This window comes from Dermacentor andersoni, chromosome 10, assembly GCF_023375885.2.
Source record: "Dermacentor andersoni chromosome 10, qqDerAnde1_hic_scaffold, whole genome shotgun sequence".
Taxonomy (NCBI): Eukaryota; Metazoa; Arthropoda; class Arachnida; order Ixodida; family Ixodidae; genus Dermacentor; species Dermacentor andersoni.
In genome coordinates, this window is record NC_092823.1 from 57,004,367 (window position 1) to 57,025,119 (window position 20,753).

The window sequence follows — 20,753 nt, forward strand, 5'->3', positions numbered from 1 at the left end:
CCGTCTACGCAGCAGTGCCAACTGACGGGGACGAAGTGTGACGTTATTGACACCTGTAAGGCGACATTATATGGGCATGTTTTATGTACATATATAACTGATACTTGCATTCGGCTCCCTTATAACCTTTTTGCATCCATCCACAATTACATAAGGCGCCAGGGGGGTTGTATGCAAATAAATATTTGTATTAAAAAATGGAACCATGTTCTCAGTTGCCACAAACATGATTCCACAATATTGTTGCGCGTTGATCTAATGCCAACGATTCTGCCCGCTTGCTCACTTCGCGTTAGTTGCTGCTTCAGTTGGTGAACAAACTTCTAAAACAATTTTCCTTGCGACAAAAATGCGTACATCATTCATTTAGAATTTATTGCCCGACTGTTTTTCTTTAATATGGTGCCTTGCAGCATGCCACTGCAGCATGAAGACAGCAGAGTGACGGAAGCGGTAGGCTTACCGACGCTGCGCTCTGCCCCTTGGTGAAGAGGGTTGCTTCGGGCAGATCAAAGAAATCGAAGAAGTGTTTTCAATTATTTTCTTGCACTGCGTAATGCAAACACGTTTAAAGTGTTACAGAAATTACATACTGGTGTTTACGTGCTAGAATCACGATATGGTTATGATGAACACCATGGCAGGGGAGGGGGGGGAGAATCTGGATTAAGTTTTGCCACTTCGAGGTGTTGAACATGCTACCAGTGCATGGAACCCCCATCGGAATGCCGGCGCCGCGGTTGGGATCAACCGCGCTGCTTCCAGCTTAGCGCAGCAAGTCCCATCTTAAGTGTTCTGTAGTTATTTGATTAACAGGACTATATATATATATATATATATATATATATATATATATATATATATATATATATATATATATATATATATATTTATATATATATATATATATATATGCACATTTACGCGCACCTATGACGCAGTGCAGCAAATTACTCTGAACAAAGCATTTCCACAAATAATACTTGCATAAATATAAAATCTCTACTGAAAACATTCGCGCGCATGTCTTGTAGCAGAAACACGTAATTATGCAACTGTGCCGCGAAGAACTCGTCCCTGCAAAATTTAAGCAAATAACACCAACTAAATGATAACGTGGAGAAAAACTTCGCTTGGTCTGCTATAATAACAGCTGATGTACCACAGCGTTCTCTTTTGAAGAATTAGCAATTCCTGATACTAATAGATGTGGTACGCCATACTAGAATACACTAAGTTAGTTAGGATGTTGTGACCACGGTGTAGCGGAGGCAAGGAACACAAATTTTGACAGGTTCAGAATGGAAAGTCGACTGGCTTTATACAAAAGTAAAAGCAGGTTAGTCGAGTGGCTGTGGTGGCGCCCCAGTCGGGCAGACACCCCGACTCGCGCAGACACCCCTACTCCACGAAAGAGGAAGGGGCAATGATCCCCATGGAGAGGCAAGGCAAGGAAGACTGCATTTCCGCAAAGCGGGGACAACGCAGTGACAGACGGTCACTACAAGAAGTAGAAAAAAATTTGCGCTTTGCACAAGCCCTAGCAAATGCTATAACACGCAATTTAGGGCCTATATTGACATCGCACAGAGGCCGCTGCGCTGCCCGTAAATATCGGCGGCAGTGAAATTACTTCAATTTGAGTCTGATTGTTACCAGTAATATTGTTTCCTAAATTTTACTTGTATAAGAAGATTTAAGGTAATAGGCGTGCACGGAGAGTGACACTTTTTATGGCCTCTGCGTATGCAACGATAAAAAAAAAATGTGTGAAATAATCCAGACAAGAACATAAAGCCGGTTGAATAGTACAGCATCTACTTTGCTTTTACCGCATAGATAACCATGTAAGACACATACAGAAGTATATGCAGAACATGACTACGACGCCAACGCCACATTCGCCTTAAGTGTCCATATAAGTGGTATTGGAATAAAAACACTAATTCTGCTGGAGCCTTAACCACAGAGATATCATAGTGGTACCATAGGGGAAGTGTAGTGCACACCACCATGAAAATGAAGAAAGAGAAGTGTGGTCGTGCCAAACTTATGCACGATCAACATCGCGGAGTGAAAAATCGTTGAACGCCTAACTAGGCTCTCGGCTCTGTGGCTCCGTCGTCACTACGGTGGTGGCCACCACAGAAGCTTTGGCCGACCACTACAAATGGTATGCTTCTGCAACTACTGCAGTTACATTTGATGAGCGCTGCTGTATTTTAAGCGAAAATAAGATCTAGTAGCTGGGATATGTGTAGGTTTCATTTGTGCGACATATTTTGATAAAATCTATTGAAATGGCCAAAATCTTAAGGAGCTCAGGTAAAAAGTTTCCTACTCTCTAACTCTGCTATCAAAAAGGATAAGAGAATTCCGTAAAGTATAAATAATAGTAAATATGCAGCAAACAACATTGATATGTCATTCACAACTCCAAAATTTACCTCTAATTTGTCAGTCGAATCGCTAGAAAAGCATCGGTAACATTCCAGCGATTTCACGCAAATTATAAACTCCTGCAGTACATTTGTCTGCCTTTGTATATTCTAACAGATGCACTTTGCAGAACGAGGATGTTGGTTTCCGGCGCTATATTACGGATATATAAACTTCGCGCTTTTATTTTGTTTAACCCACCAATATTCCGCAATTTCGTTACAAGCTCAAGGTCCAATATCGTAATTCTACTTTGAGACCCACTCGAATTAATTTTGTTTCTCTCAAATGCAGCAAATTTAATTTCGGTGCTCCGTCCATTCTCATAAATACCTTTCTGACTGTCATGTTGATTTCTATAGGGAAATCTGAAACGGCCACGAGCACGCGTTTCCTCTTCACAGACACAACCAACGTACACACGGCCGTAAAAGTTTTCGGGCCACGGGATCTCAGAAAACGTTTCATTCCCGAGCAGCCTGTAGCAGTAGCCAGTAAACCTCTATGCAAAGATGTTGTTAGCGTATTCTAGCCGAAGCCCGCCATGCAAATAACAGGCAACGTTGTGAGGTTGCGAAGATATTCAGATTTTTTCTCAGATTTAATAGTGCGCAATATCTTGCGGCCGAGTGCACGTCGCCATGACAGTTGCGCTCACATTCATGTGTGTAAACCTGACAGTAATTCTTTTTCTTTGTATTTGTATTTCTGCCAAGTCCTTGTGCAGTTAGATCGCAAAATAGCCTGGTATCGTTTTCAGAGCATGTCTCTCTTTCTAAGAAATTGATGTTATGTCGCGACAAGTGCTGAAAGTTACTTTTCTAGCATAAACGAAGGTGAGACCCGAACGCCTGTGCCACCAAAGCGCTACTTAGGCCCTACTAGCAATGCAGGGATTATTTTCTGAAACGCACTTTACTTAGCGCCATCACTTACTCGCTATTAACCAAGACGTTACGCGCAAACGCTTATGGTATCTCATTGATGTTTTGTACAGAAATAACTTCCCAATTAGGTTAGTTTGCGCAACAAGCAATCTGCAAATCTGCGTATATGACACGGCATAGACAGTCACTTGTTTATATTACGCTAAGGTGAAGCATGAAATGCGCCCACGAAGAATTTATAGATTCACAACAACTTTCGTGCAAACGCCACCAAACACGTTGTCCCTAGCGCAATGAAATATGTGTCTATAAAGAATTGGATAACGCTGACGTCGGCACGTGGTGCTGGAAAATCACAGAGATAAAGAAAAGAAAAATAAAAACACGTGTACGCTCCTAAGTTCACGATAACGTGGAAACCGCTGTGGAAACCGCAGTGCAGACCGCAGTCAGTTTGTCCCTGGCCCAAGTGAATTATCAATGCGTATTTACTTCACCTCACGAAGCCAAATCCCTTTTCTGGACGGAGAAGGGAAGGCAACAGATCGCGAAGAGAGAGGCCCCAGCATAACCATACATAACTCAACAACCAAATCGCGAAGGCTACCCCTGCGGGAATCAACCACGTGCCTGCGTCGTTGCGAAACTGTAGCCTTGTTCCCGGGACTTCGCGGAGCTACAGGCATGTCATGCGTGCTCCCGCCTCCAAGCCTCTTGCAATTACTCGTCCAATTAGATGTGCGTTACAGAACCCCAGGCTGTTAAAATAATCCGGAAATTCCACGTATGGCATGCCTCATAATTTTATCGGTTTATTGACACGTAAACCCAATAATGTTTTTCGTAACAATCTGGACAGTAATGATTCGTCATGATAAGTCACCAACTTTAATGGAGGCCGCATGGGCATAGGATTATCAAACCTCGAATCTTTTTTATTGGCGGCAGCCAGTGTTGCACGCATTTGCATGCGTCAGATCACAACCGAAACCACTCAAAGTTATATCAGAGTACACAGAGAAATGTTTTATGCTTGTTTATGTATCTAGCGTTGGCCTTGTCAGCGAATGGACAAACCGCAGGATTTAGCATGCAACTCCAAAAACAAATGTTCCTCGTTAAATGTCACTGAATTTGCAGTCACACAAAGAATGTTTCAGCTAAGGCGCAGCAAGATTTATAGAAAGCTGTTCTGTGGATTAAAGAAAAATAAACGTGTTCCGCTGCACCAGTCTCCGTCTCATTAGCTGCTGTGTGCCAGTCTCATGGCTGGATAGAGCGATAAATTGTGCACCAAGCGTGGATAGATAAACGATGCAATTATTTATTCGTTCTATAGTGTCAGTACTTGCCATGCAAGCAGCCATTACCATATCTAAAAATGATAATGATCGAAATGCTAAAAACATCATGCACAAGAATTCTAGGCACATTTGTGCATGTCTGGTTATGGTTCTTAAAAAAATATTTTTATTCATGTATACGTTCCATTCCCTTTCAGGAAAGGCATTAGGTAAAGAGGGATACGGCTTCACCAAAACAAAACCAGCGTTATTCAAGAAGCAGAAGACAGCATCACGCAACCAAATAAACTCTTCGCAAAGCGCAATAGCATGCTCCTTCAAACTAAAAACAAGAAAGACTATGCACAGAAACTTACTTGAAACATAACACGATCAACATTGCACTACACTGTAGGCATACAGGCGATTAGATAGTCATATGAATTGTCCAATCACGGCAAAGAAAATTGAAACAGAAATCAATAAAGAAAGGAAATCATCATCATCATCATCAGCCTGGTTACGCCCACTGCAGGGCAAAGGCCTCTCCAATACTTCTTCAACTACCCCGGTCATGTACTAATCGTGGCCATGTTGTCCCTGCAAACTTCTTAATCTCATCCGCCTACCTAACTTTCTGCCGCCCTCTACTACGCTTCCCTTCCCTTGGAATCCCTTCCGTAACTCTTAATGACCATCGGTTATCTTCCCTGTTCATTACGTGTCCTGCCCATGTCCATTTCTATTTCTTGATTTCAGCTAAGATATCATTAACTCGCATTTGTTCCCTCACCCATTCTGCTCTTTTCTTATCCCTTAACGTTACACCTATCACCTATCAAAGGAAAAGCTAAGCATAATTAAAGCAATCAAACGCTGCCATCTAGAGTAATCTAGCAATTCAGAGACAATTGGTGGCATGCGAACGCACCAATAATTTTCTTAGAAAACTAAATTATAAGCATAAGTACAGACAAGGGGAGAGAGACAATAAGCATTTTTATTGGATGAATGCAGCTCTGGAGAGGCGTCCTCATTCCAGAAAGCCTTGAGCTCGGGCCGCGTCCTGGGCCCTCGTAATCAGCCGTTGCTGATCCTCGAGGTCGGAGCTGGCCAAGGCTTTCTCCCAAATCTCGTTGGTGGGGTAAAGGTTCGGAGGATTTAATGGTGCCGCTCTGCAACCCCCTACTATGTGCCTGAGGGACCCGGGCTCTGCGCAGAAGTGGCATTGCGGAGAGAATTGTGTAGGGGCTATGAGGTGATTTCTGGTTGGGTGGGGGAATGTATTAACCTGTAGAGCTCGGAGGAATCGCTCCTGCTCTCTAGGTATTGACTTGTGTGGGGCTGCAATTTGTTCTGCGGGTTAGCTTGTAGTGTTGTGGGATGTCTTGTACGAGACTAGAAGGTGCATGCGCTCGAGTTCAGATTCCTCGGCGTCGGCTCGGTGGTTCAAATCTCCAGCTACGTGGTTGACGACCTCGTTGCCAGGAATGCCGTGATGAACTGGCGCCCAGATGATCATGACTGATCTCATTGGCGGCTTTTCATTGATAATTCTGAGCGTAGTCGTATGAATTCTGCCGCTAGCAAAGTTGCAGCACGCCCATTGGGAGTCGGTCACTATGACTTCAATCTATGGTCGGGAGAGCGCGAGGCCCATGGCCGCTTTCTCGGTTTGGAGGGGATTGTTTTGGGTGAGCGAAATGCTACTCCGATGTTCTTTGTTGACGACTGCGGTGGCTGTTGTGGCTGCGCGTCTGGGGTAAGAACCCGCGTCCGTGTAGGCTGTAGAGGGTAGAGTCCCGTACCACTTGTGTATGGCCAGGGCGTGGGCGTCCCTTCGCTCTGCGTGGTGCACTGCGCGCATGTTGCGAGGTAGAGGACGTATGGTGATGTTGCTCCGGATGGCATCGGGTAAACTCACAGTCTGAGGCGGCGGATGGCTCAGAGGGGCAGAGAGCCCCAGGCGTAAGAGAATGGAGCTCCCCGCTTCCGCAACTGCCAGCCTTGCTCGCTGACTGGATAAGTGTGCCTCGATCAGCTCCTCGGCCGTGTTGTGCACACCTAGTCGTAGTAGGCGTTCTGTGGACGTACTGATCGGCAGGCTCATCGCCTGCTTATATGCCTTTCTGATCATTGTATTGATTTTCTTGAGTTTCGTCGCGTTGAGATGTGCGTATGGAATAGCGTAAGTTCGTATGGAATAGCGTAATAGTGTAAACAATAAACAAACTCGTTCAACGAGCTTGCGGTGCGCGACGTAGTGACCAGGCTCGACGATGGCCACTATTTCTTAGATAGTTCTGCTCCTCCGTGAGCAATCTTTGCGTGCACCCCATAAGACTGCCCATAGCTTCGGCGATTTTAGAGATCACAACGCGCTTCTACTCTTCACGGCGTAATACTGAAGAAACAAGTTGCCTGGTGCTGCTCCTGGCCAGTGCGCTGAGTTACTCCAGTCTGCGTGACTGCGAGCGTCACAAATATTACACAGTGTGTGCAAAAGGAAGACAGCCTATATAGCTACGATGCGACAAGGAGGTGGCGCTGACGATGGATCTCGCAACCAACACAGTGAAGGAGACATCGAAAAAAATGCAGATAAGTATATTTCTACTGTAAGATGTCCCCTTCGTGTGGGGTGAAGACCAGCAACGGGCTTGTGATAACCTACGGCAACGGCTGCAGACGCCTCCCGTGCTCGCACACTTTGATGAAGACACCCCTACGATTCTCCATACCGACGCTAGTAATGCCGGCCGTGGTGCAGTGCTTGTGCAGCGGCAGGATGGCACCGAAAGAGTGATTGCTTACGCCAGCAGGACGCTATCAAGGACGGAGGCTAACTACTCCACTACAGGAAAAGAATGTCTCGCACTGGTGTGGGCCGTCCTGAAATTTTGGCCATATTTGCATGGTCGGAGCTTCACCGTTGTCAGTGATCATCATGCACTTTGCTGGCTGACTAATTTAAAAGATCCAGCTGGTCGGCTTGCGCGCTGGAGTCTTCGGCTCCAAGAGTTCGAATTCACGGTTGTGTACAAATCGGGGAAACAACACACCAACGCCGACTGCTTCTCTTGGTCTCCTGTTGAGACAGCAGTCCACGACGATGATGACGGTTTTCTAGGCGTGCTAGATACTGTCGACGTTTCACGCAACCAACGCCAGGACGCAGAACTGGTTCCTCTTTTCGATTACTTAGAGGGAAAAAGAAGCAGCGTGCCGAGGTTATTCGCGAGAGGGCTGCCTTCGTTTTGCTTACGCCACGACGTTCTCTATAAAAAGAACTTTTCACCTAATGGCAGCAGCTACCTATTCGTCATTCCCGCATCTCTTCGCGACGAAGTCCTACATGCCTGCCACAACGAGCCGACCGCTGGTCACTTGGGATACACCCGCACATTGGCAAGAATCAGGCTAAAGTACTATTGGCCAAGACTTGCGTCGATCGTGAAACGTTACACACAGACGTGCCTGGATTGCCAGCGCCGCAAAGCCCTACCCGGCAAGCCAGCTGGACTGCTGCATCCTTTTCAGATACCGCAAGCGCCGTTCGAACAAATTGGCATGGACCTTTTAGGTCTGTTTCCACTGTCTACTGCCGGAAATAGATGGATAATCGTCGTCATGCATTATCTTACTCGATAGGCTGAAACAGGTGCTATCCAACGTGGAACAGCAGCTGAAGCAGCGCGATTTTTCGTCGAAGCCGTCGTCCTAAGGCATGGCGCTCCCGCAGTGGTCATAACAGACAGGGGATCTCCGTTCACGGCTGCGCTTCTCGATACCGTGTTGCGACGAAGTGGTAGCACTCACCGAATGACCACGGCTTATCATTCCCAAACCAATGGGCTGACAGAACGTATGAATAAGACTCTGGCAGACATGATGAATATGTGCATCGACGTCGACCACAAGAACTGGGACGAGATTTTACCATATGTTACATTTGCGTATAACACGGCTCGCCAAGAGACAACACGCGTGACGCCTTTCAACCTTGTTTACGGACGCGAAGTGACAACAATGTTGGACGCAATGCTGCCACACGAGTGCGGTGACGACGAGACTGGTGCCGAGGAGTTTACGCAACGCGCAGAGGAAGCCAGGCAGCTTGCGCGTTTGCGCATCCAAGAACAACAAGAATACGATGCCCGACACTGCAATCTTCGGCACAGACCCGCCACATACAACGTCGCTAGGTATGGGTTTGGACTCCGATTTGTCGGCGGAGGCTGTCTGAGAAGCTCCTGCGAAGATACTTTGGCCCGTACACAGTTCTGCGCCGCATCAGCGATGTGAATTATGAAGTTGTCCCGACAGCCATAACTGCTCCAAACGCCGACGGCATCTGCCCGAGGTTGTGCACGTGCTTCGTATGAAGCCATACATTTCCTCATGACCCCCACTTTGCACCGTCTGTGCACAGCCTTCGGCGGTTGGTGCATCGGGAGGATGCCTTTTTTTTTTAAAGAGGAGGGGGGGGGCAAATGCCACATCCTATATGGTCGCCATGGGTATGTGCCAGGCGATGAGAGCGACGCTGAAGTAGCGCGCGATTGGGAAAAACAGAGACGATAACGACGTCGCGTTGACTACTCTGATAAAGTGCTTTCACACGCCCTCTACGCCGGCTTTCCCGTCTCCTACTAGGCTGCGACAATATTTAGCCTAATTATAGTGCCCGGATCAAGTCACTTTCGTAATAATGAAGTGAGTGTCCAGCAGTTTAAAAAAAGGCATTGGGAACCAATGAGTGTTTGTTCTTTTACATGCACATGGGCCCGAGAACATTTAAAAGTGATGGCGTTTGCCCAAGCTTCGAAGCCATGCCACTACCACCGGTAGGCATATGCCATAGTCAGAAGCATGGCGGAAACCGAACGCGCACCACCTGCAGCAAGAAAGGCTAGGTCGGGGCGTCATGCGTCTACTCTCCAAGAGGAAGAATTATTAGCGTTCTTGGAGAGGCATCCCGACCTAGCCAAGCCGAACAGCGAATTGTCCGGGCGCTTCACGGGTCATGAATGTGAAAAATTGTAGGCTCAGCTGGCGGAGCTTCTAAACGAACGTGGCCCCGCAAAGAAGAGTGCGACAAATTGGCGGTGGTATTGGTCATTGCTTGTCGCACAAATCAAGCGGGATGAAGTCGTCAGGCCGGAAGTTGCCACGTAGGCTGCACTGGTATTATAGTTATTTAAGGAAAAAGACGCTGCTGTTGTCAGTCTGCGTTACGCTCATAATGAAATGTCGCCTTATTCGTTAATTAAATGTTGACCAACTTAGAGCTGCGGGGCCGTGGTGACACAGTTGCTTTTAGCAGTATTTAATCATGTTACATACGTTTCTGTAAACGATTGACCAGTTAAATTCGCGAGTAACTTTCTCATTTGGAAATTTACTGCGTACCTCCTTCTTAAACGTGTTTTGCCCTCAATTTCAATGGCACAAATGGTGTAAAGCTACGAGGGCTCGGAGAGAGGGTTCTTTGGTTGATTGGCCGTGAATGTACCATGGGCTTGGGGCCTTCACTGTAGCTAAAAGACCCCACACATGTTTGTGCGGTACTGCTATGCAGTTAATTTGTATTTCTTTAATCTCTATCGTGAAAGTGCAACCCATAGACTGCATAAAATCTTTCATTTACAATCGCCTACAGCCAACGCCATGTAAGGAGTGCAGAAAGTTCCATTACCGAACATCTGTAGAGCTTTCACTCAACTGCATAACGTACGGTACGGTTTATCATTGTCATATTTTAAAAGGGTTTGTTTGCATGCTTTTATTTAGGCAACTGATCTATTTCTTTTACCATCATTCTACAAGAGTCACAGCCCTCGACCAACCAGCTGGACCTCCCAGTAGACCCATTGCAGCAGTCGATTGCCGATGTGTCATTGGCACCTTTGTGCAATTAGATATGACTTATTCAATTGTATCTTACTATTTTTCTTTTTACAGGCTAGCACAAGCACCTGTATAACATGCCACACAGTGTTGTTTAAATTCCTTGTTCGTTTTTCTCCTCATTATACAACACAGTGCCCCACACAAACACAATGCCACAAGGCTTTCAGACACCGCCTAAGGCTGGTACTCTGCAGATAATTGCGGAAGACCAGAAGAGGCAGGCGGAGGCAGTGGACAGCTATGTATAATCAGTAAGCACAGGCATGTATATTCTTCCAAATAATAAGCAAATAACAGGCGAATAATAAGCACAGGCATGTATAATCTTTATTTGCAAACCATTCTGCAAACCAAGTGCTTGGCTTTTGAAACCATAAGACAAGGCCTTCATGCAGCTTAGGGGCTTCGTGGGTATTTCTGAAAGACGCCTTGTGTTAGCATTCCTTGCTCGTTTGCTGTGAACTTATCGGCTTATTGACATGTAATGTTTACCAGGGCAAAAGGAATTTCACAAGGTGTAACCAAGATAATGTTCAGAATCTAGAAACGCATCACTTTGGGCAACCTGGCGTATGGGGCAAGTATCGCAAGCTTATTGCTTGTGCTTGCGAATGAACATCAATGTCTTTATTATCCAAAGCAGGTGGAACAGGCAATTGGTGACTTGTGTAGAGGGGAGATTAGCAGAATCTTAAAGGAATAGACTGAATAACGAATATTTCTTCTAAATCTGCAATAACATAAAGCAGACCTGGAGAAGCACCAGCCAGAAAACAAAAAAATGAAATAACTTTCATTACATGCGCCTATGTCAGCATAGTACAAGATGTGGAAGTGTTATGTAGGATAAATGGCCGTAATGATAGGTCTCAAATTCCTATGAATTTTGAAGAGAGGTGCACAATTAGTCAAAGGAAAAATAAGCCAACGCATATGCAGTAAGGGTGATAACAGATTGTACCATGCTCTTTATAATAATTACGCACCTATAGATAGAACAGAAAAATGGAAAGAGTGAGATGATGGTAACCTTGATTTAATGAATGGAACATTACAATGCTGCGAAGATGAAATATAAGGAGGATGTAAGGCACCAGATAAACAAGTAGACAACTTTTCTGAAGTAACAAAGCATGTGATAAATGAACATGACGGTGTGTAGCCTCAGAAATAAAACAGAACTGACCAAACTGGCAGAGCTGATGACCAGAAAGATTATTAGGGATAATCAAATTACAGCATTGGAAGGAGTAGGGAAAGAGTAAAGAATTCAAGCAGCATGACATCTGGGAGAAGAAACTTGGCATAGTAAAGATTGAGATGTATGCACTGAAAAACAATTAGGGCAATTCAATATTGTACAAAACATTCACGAAGGTGATTTGCAAGAAAGTGAGCACAACACTTGATTCAAACTAACCCAGGCAGACACAGCCTCAGGTATGATCTTTCTACAATGAAACAAATTCATGTAATTGAAAAGTCTGCAGTGCACAAGAAACTTTTTGCACGGCTTCATTTATAGCAAAAAGGCATTTGGATTAATTGGATACACATACACACATACACTCATAAACTTTGTACATCATAGAGCACAAGAAGAACAATACCCTGGGAAATATCGAGACTATGCAGCTATATCAATTAGCCACTAGCCAAGTAGAATAGCAATCAAAAAAGGGGTCATGCAAGGGGAAAAAATCACCCAGCTGCCATTCACTGCACGGTTAGAAGTATTCGAACTATTACACTTAGGAAGACTTAGAGTGAGCATTGGAAGGTTGAATAATATGGAAAATATAAAGGTAATTTTCACTAACTTGGTAAAATAACATAAATCCATGAGTGACACTCAGCAAGCAGAATCTATGTAAAAGTATGTTTATCCAGGTGAAATATCAATAGCAGGTACATATATAAAGCAGGAAACTTATACAAAAAATTCATGGGTTGAAGAGCACATGGAAGGCACTACCGAATCGAGATCGCAACGCTACTGATATCCTTGAAAAAAAGTTTAGAATCATTGCATTCTACCGGTTATGCAATATGGGACATAAACCAGGAGGTTAACAAAGAAACTTGAGAAGTCGAGGACTGTGTAGAAAGCGAAGTAACAAGATTGTTGGAGATAGCATTAAGGCAGGGAGACCGTGGCGTAGTAAACCGCGGCAACTGATATGCTAGTTGAGATTAAGAAAAAGAAATGGAGTCGGCAGGCAGGCCATGCACGTCCTCAATCACTTGTTGCCAATTCATAACAGGTGATTACATAGGCGGGACAGAAAGGATGTCAAGGAGAGAGAACTGCAGCCTAGGATGGTAGAAAATTGCGTAATGGGACAAAAATGTGATGTTTGGAGGCATAGGATGCAATCAGCTCGTACAAGACCGCGTTGTAGGGAAACGCATTTGTTTTGCAGTGAAGAAAAAGAGGTTTGGGGGCTGACAGTAGAGACTCGTGAAGGTGCGAGGACCTCAGCTGCCTGACATGACAATTGGCTCTGAAAAAGACAACTTCAGTTATGAAAAATAAAGCAATGTTGTCCTGACACATTGTTTTATTGTGCATACTACATTAAAGGCTTACACAGTTAAGGGCGCTTAGTCCCAATAGTGCAACAAGCATTTGTGTTTGTAAATAATGGTTTATATGCGGTTGATTCTTTCCAGCAATCCACTTTTTTGCAGCAAAACATTCTGCGGCTGGAGGCCCTCAACCGCCTGGTGACTGTAGGCGAGCGCCCGGCACGTGCTCTTGAGAGCGTGGCAGAGGTCCACAGGGCTGCTCTGCAACAGCAGTATCGGTGCCCTCACTGCTCTCCAGTCGGGCCCCCGGAAGACACCTTATAAAGGAGCTTTCTGTTTATTATTTTGTTTATTGTTCAAAAGCATGAATAAGATTATTGCAGTAAACATTGTGCGGTGCATATTAGGACACTTGTAACACGCCGTTGGTGTCTCTTCAAAATGTGCAAAAGCGTAAGACAACCTGTGCCACTCCTGGACCATGTAAATGAAGAATGCACTAATGCAGCATACACATCATTCTAGTCTTTGTTCTTTATATGTGCAAGAATACAGTGCGTGTTGATATGCCACAAGATGAACGGTGTGTGTAATTCACCATGAAAAGAAAGGAAACACGGCAGGAGCTTAGTAATGCTATCCCCTATAGACTGCGCATATGAATGCAACACTCCCCGATTCAAACGTGCCATTACATGCATGTTCGATACCACATATTCTTTTACAATGTCATATGCTTGCATGTACAAATTTTCACACAGCTCAAGCCCTTGTATGCCTCACTTGTGATGTATTCGTTTCATAGGCCAAATAATTGTACAGTTTGTCCTTTTGTGTTGTACGAAAAGCGGCATCCTCTACAGTCGGATACAACTTCGGAAGACAGGAGAGGCCCCGCCCAGATGACCAAAGCGCGGCAGCCGATTGCCTCCACGTCTAAAAAAATAGTCCCTCTCCAATGAGCGGGTATAGAGCGTCCGGCGGCACGACATCAGCCTAGAGTGCGTGCCCATTGGTGCAGGCTTGTGTTCACCCGCCTTTGAAGTGCAGATTCCGCGGCCTCCTAAAGTTGTATGCGACTATAGAATCACGTAATGCTTTGCACCGGTTGCATAGACTTTAGCAACTTCATATCAAACAATGATCAGGAACAGAAATCTATAAAGGCATCCAAGCAAAGATGGCTGGCCACACTTCCATTGTGAGGGGCTGTAAAAAGGTCTCGCCAAACATTCCCATGACGTGCTTAAAAAAGAGGTGGTATTTGGCAGTTCTTTAGAAACAAAGACAGATTACAGTCAATGTTGTTTACCATGTCAAACAAACTGAGCCTGGTTATCTGCACAGCATGTAATGCAAGTTTGTGCTTCACATAGGAAACAAACTGCTCTCTCCCGTACAATTGTTGAGTCAGGTGTGGCGCCTAATATGTCAACAGTGTCAATATGCAAATTACACTTTACAAAGGCCATTCATTTCACCATTATTTTTGTACGAAGGTTCTTTCAATCAGTGCTTCTATTACATGAGCAGGTGGTTTTGAAAGCAAAGCTTTGTTTGCAAACCTTCAGACTTCCATAATTGTGTGGCAAGGCACTGCCATGTTCTCGAATAGCTCACACTTCCTCGGTCCTGCACAAAAGAAGCCAAATGCTCTATTTGAAGTTGGATCGCGCAACAATTCGACGGCACACAAGGAGGGGTAACAGACACAGCAGAGCGTTCTGCTGTGTCTATTTATCTTCTTTGTGTCCCGTTGAATTGTTGTGCAATTCAACTTCAAGCTTCTATACCAATACACCCAGTCTTCAACCTCACCAATTCTCTAGTTATTAGGCCACAATGGCGCACATCTTTGAAATGTACCTACACAAATTAGGTCTCCGAAAAACCATCACAAGCATTAAATTTTGCAGCACAGGTGTATGCACGTGCCATATTCTTTGCCACTAAACTCACAGGAATCAAATGGGCAAGCATTAACAAGCGTTACTGCTGCCGTTACCATCATCATCATGACACCAATGGAAAGAGAGTGACACGTTTCAGTAAAGGGAGTGCCAGAGGGAAAGGCGTGACAACGAGGCTTACAATGAAAATAGCAGTTACAAGACATGTTCAATGCCAAAATATGCTGCATGTCACTCATCCTACTTTAGCATTGCGACAAGCTTTTACACATTTTAGCATATCATGTTTTGTGTAATCATTGCTCTAAAGCTGTACGAAAGGTCGACTCGCTCTGCAATTTTTATTTTTCATCATGGCGGGTTAAAGACCCGGTTTTCATTGGCATCTGCACCACATTTCTCCCGATATGTAATTTTGCCTTGGTGGTTCATGACATCTTCATGCCCACCGAGTTCTGCAGAGCATTGGATCTGCAGTGTTATACTGCTGAAGAATTAGAGCCCCCTTATTAGACGAAAATGTATAATTTGTCCATCCAGAATAACGCTGCCCTTTCCCCCCCCCCTCCCTCAAAAAAAAAAAGAAGCTACACTGAACTTCTGGCATATGCATCAACAGTGACCAGAGCAAACACCCTGAAGTATTTTCTTCATGCAAGCCAGCACACTAAGATTCTCAATGCATTTTCATTTCACCACAAATGCATAGGCACAACCGGCTTGGCACCACATGCCCATCTCGCGCTGCAACAAATTGTGCAATGCCTCGCTGTTTCACAGTGCGGCCGATAGATGACGCATGACCAAAATGCAGCCTTATGAATACTAAGTAACTTCACCGATGAAGAATGTCAAGTTCTTTATGAGATTAGCATTCATAGGGTACTTCCCACAATTTGTGATATCCATTTATTTATGTGTACCTAATTAACCTCTTTCCCGAGAAAGTGAGCCGTTTGGATGTCACCCTGACAGACAAGTAGAACAATCGGCAAAAAGTCTGTAACCAGCAAAAAAGTCAGTATCATAGGCAGCCGCATGTGAGATGACGCTAACACAAAATTTAAGTCGCCTACAGAGAAGGGACCAGTTTAGCAATATGACGTGTCTAGTCATTGCTTCAATGCTAATCACAGTAATGCTGATATTGAAGGCGCGTAAATTCCTACGTACGTTCCGTCGACACACCCGCCTACGCTCGTAATTTTTCCGTGAAGTAGGAAGCGCCCGTTACATATGCCTACTCAGCCGTAGTTTTCGGCAAAGCCAGACGCCGCTTACGCACTGCCGCGTCGATAAGCGCGTCAGACACTTCTCTGACACCGCGGCTCACAGTAGTTCGATGACGTCCAATGTAACGCTCGGTGCTTCCCTGAAAACTCCCAGTCCCGTAGAAACGGAGGGGGAAGAGGACTTGCTCTTCGACGGTGAGCAAATGAAGCCCGCCACGCTGTCTCCACTGATGAGAGTCTTCGCCTAGCCGTCACACAGCCAGCGCACTGATGTCTTTGACATGCGAAAATGACCCTGAAACTCCACGTCGGTCATGTACGTTATCGGGTCCAGACGGGCATACTGACGCTTGCTGCCACTGGATGCAATGACACAGGCTGCTGCTGCCGCCGCCATGTTCCCGAGTTGAACTCGGAGGGGTTTCGCGATGTACGAGTTTGGCACGAGTTCGCCTGTCAAACAAAACCAGAGATCACGCCCTGCGCGAGGCATGCAACTCTTGTGAGCGCACCCACCATGGTTGGACCACGCTCAACTTATTTTTCGGCAATACCGACGCGGTGCCGAGCTGAGAGGCATCAACAATCTAGACCGTCAACATAAAACACGCACAACGCACTGTCATCGGCGATGTACTGAGCACCGCTATCAAAAACAAAGCGTTGACTGTTGCTGGCTTGTGCATATGCCTTTCAAGCTGAGATGGCCCCACAACACGGTTTCATTGCCTGCATTTTGGCGACGTAGCCCACGGTAAATCGTCGCATCGTCGTCGTCAGCATCGTCGTCCACTCCGGCGTTGATGCGCCGGTCTGGACGACGATGCTGAGGAGTGCGTATCGCAGCAGTCGTTTGAGATGGCTGCTCTGTCATTGGTGATGTATCGGAGCCAGAGCATCGTAAACACGATCAGCGTCCGAGAATCGCTCGCTTTTATACACCCAGTAGAATGACATTTCTTCATCACAAGCACTGCGCACTCAACATTTCCGACACCTTCCTTCGTTCGAAGTCTCATTTCATAACTGCACACAAGAGCACTCACCTGCCAAAGTGTGATTGCTCCGGTGTCATTACGATATCCATCTGCGATCGCCGCTGGCTCCAGCAGAGGTAATACACAAGCCCCTTGGAGTGCGCAACGCACTCAAATACTCTGTACATGCGCTCAGAGGCACCTTCGCTGCGCAACCGATGACAAGCGATGAATTGTGTCGCTGGGAAGCACGCATTTCTTCGCTATGTATCTCAGTAACTTCCCGCACTAAGATAAACTGGCACATTTTCACTGTACTTCGTCACTACGGACCCTAAAATAACGTATCGCCATTTTGCAGCGACAGCCGTTGCTCCCGTATCTATGACTAGTGTGTCGTTTTTTGTCGGCAAAGCGGGAGCCTTATAGCCTAGCGAAGCGCCTGCGATGAACAGCCGTACCGCGGGGCGGCGTTTCTATTCCCCTAATAGAGAAAGAATTGTCATGACTGGCTTTATTGAGAATAGCACTGCAGCGCTCCTAGGCGACTGCTCCCCGTATGAACTACCTCGTGCTTCCGACCCTCTTCAATGTATCCGCTTCTAAGTTTTCGCCTCACTGTTGCCACTGGCGGCAAGAAGTCGAAAATTTAATAATTTGCTCATCTCCGTTTGTTTTCAGATATTCCTAGCATTCAAAACGAAAAACAGATACTTAAAGAAATAAATGTTTGTTATTTAATTCGTTGTATTTAACGTATTCGATTGAGCGAAAGTGTAGGAGCAAGAATGCACCGTATGGTACCCTGTTCGCATTCGACGGAGGATAGAAAGATGGTGCTCGAAAGAGGAGGCACGCCCTTGACGCGCCCGAGAAAGGTGTGACAAGCGGCTCACGGCAAGTGTGTAGATAGACAGCGGGACAGTCACGGTATTGCTAAGTTGCGATAATTCGTTGATAACAATACGCGGCGCTGGCGCGTTTCGTTGTGCAGCCTTCTGCGCTTGAAACGTGGAAGCAGCGTGCCGCGCAGGGTGCGCTCATGTTGTCATACGCGGGTTTTTGTCTACATTTTTTTTTTGCCTGTAGCTTTTGCGCGTTGCGCGCCATATCCGTTCACTGGGGTAAAACTCGGGTGAACGAGAAAGTCGGCGCATCCTGCATAGCACCCCTGATCCCATGATCAGTACTGCAACGCTATAGTCAGTGAGACATCGATGCGGTTAAGTCATACACACTCATTTTTATGGAGCTATAACAAGTTCAATGCTAACCGTCCATTTTCCATGAGTTTTCATGTGATCCACAATGCTGCAGGCTAACTTTTAATAGATAAAATTGGAGCGAACACAATGGATCGTACGTTTAGGGTAATTATCGTGTCATAATGTACAAATAAAGACGGTAGAATAAATGACAAACGCTTATTCTCGCCGAAAGAAGGGGCCGTTAACGATTGCTTTTCTTGATAGTATAGTGTGCGATGATGCTGTTAGGATGTGGAGAAAATATGTTCATGCATGCAACTCTCTATTCAGCCGAAGTGCTTGGCATCCTAAATGTCCACTTTATACCTTTGGAACGATAAAAAGCGCGGCAAGTGCGCATGCCCATAGCTGGATTGCATAATCCTCACTGAATTTGCGGGGCAATGTTCATTTTTTCTTCGTATTAGCGACCGTTAGATAACGCCGTTTGCCATTCGCGCATTAGGGTGTCTCCGCAACAGGCCTTTCGCTGAATTGACTTCCCATTTTCGTTGCCATCCGGTTTTTCCCGATATTTGCGTACTTGAACGCTATCAACGAGGCTTCGTTCAGCACGTGCAATGGTCATTATGTACGCCACCTTTTAATGCACCGCAGGCCACATGCTTTAAAAGCGCTCTGATGCCTGCTGTTCGAGAGAAAAAATAATGCCATAGGCGGCTTTTATAGGAAGTACTGCGGCTCCAACCGGGAAGCAGAAATAAAAAATTAAATTATGGGGTTTTACGTGCGAAAACCATATTCTGATTATGAGGCACGCCGTAGTAGCAGAAATAAAGAAGGATGCGCAAAATGTGCAGACTTAAATTCGGTAAGAAAGTATGGGCAGTTTTAGATTACGCACTATGGAATGGTTATACGTAGACGCGACGTTTCTGGTGCAGGCGATCTTGCTCACTTTTTTTTGTACACTCTGAATCTTCCGGACGTTACAGGACGGTTGTTCGATGTTTGTTGTCTGGACGTTAACAGACAGGAAGGCAGCGGTGTGGATCAAATAGGAAACGGGGTAGCCGATATTCTGGCTGATATTAAGAGGAACATAAACGGAGCTGGGCGGGCCATGTAAAATGCGTAGGGCTGATGACCGGTTGGGCATATACAGGTGTCAAGGAAAAGGAAGTGCAGTTTAGGGCAGTAAAAGTAGGTGGGGTGATGAAATTAGAAAATTCGCAGGCGGAACTTGGAATCAGCTAGCGTACGACAGCGATAATTGGAGATCGTTGGTAGAGGCCTTCATCCTGCAGTGGCCATGAAGATAGGCTGAATATGATGACACATGTTTAAGGGCAATGATGATGAACACGAAAGAGAAACGTTTCAGTACAATCTTCTCTTCACAATATATATTTGAGCAGTGCCCTGTTTTATTGAACACCGCTGCTGTCTGCGTTAATTGAAAAAACAAATTGCCCTATAATACATAGATTTATCTTGCACAAGTCAAATCGTTTGCGTTGCTGTCAAAGCATCTCGCGCTGTTGGATGTATTAAAATAAATGCAAAATATCTTTAGGTGAGAGCACAGGTTTCGCTGCATGTTACCAATGCTCAATAAGTACTTGAGTACTCCAGCACGTTGAACAAATTTCGGGCCTAAACAAACATTAAAAGTTTGGATGAGCGGAGAGTAAAGTTGTGAAGTTTGTATATGGAATTATACTTGAAATTTACTTTAACGGAGGCCAAGCAGTAACATAAGGTGAGGCATGCTGCAAGAATGTCGTAAAATACAGAGATTGAAGCTTTTTAACAATGTTTATTTGAAAATGGCATGGCTCTCCGCTATCAAGAGCCCCGATGCCGGGGCGAAACTATGGGCTGTCCAGAGGGCCCACGATGCGGCGGTCGGGCAAGGCCTGACTGTCCCAACGTGGGAGCGGCCCACAGCGCGCTGAGTCGCGTACCTCAGGACCTTATTAAAGTTTTGCATCTATCCATCCATCCATTGATCACACGAATTATGTACTTCGACTTGAATACGTGTTGTTAACTGTTGAGTATAGATTGCATTGCGGTTAAATAAATTTTACATAAAAGTGAACTGCGTAGTAACCAATGTTGCGAATATAATTTGAAACGATATATTTGTAACGTTGCGCGAACACCCCATTTAGTTGGTTATCAGTGATAGCATAAACACGTTCCTTTGGTAAAGTTTTCTACACCTGTAATGTGTTTGTGAATTCTTCGTTTGTAACACCGTCCCTTTGCAAAAACGAAGGCAGAAAAACTAGGCCAGGGCTAATAGTGCACGATGATGCGAGGGCGGCGCGCCGCGAACACGACATTGCTTCGCCGCCGTTGTAGTATAC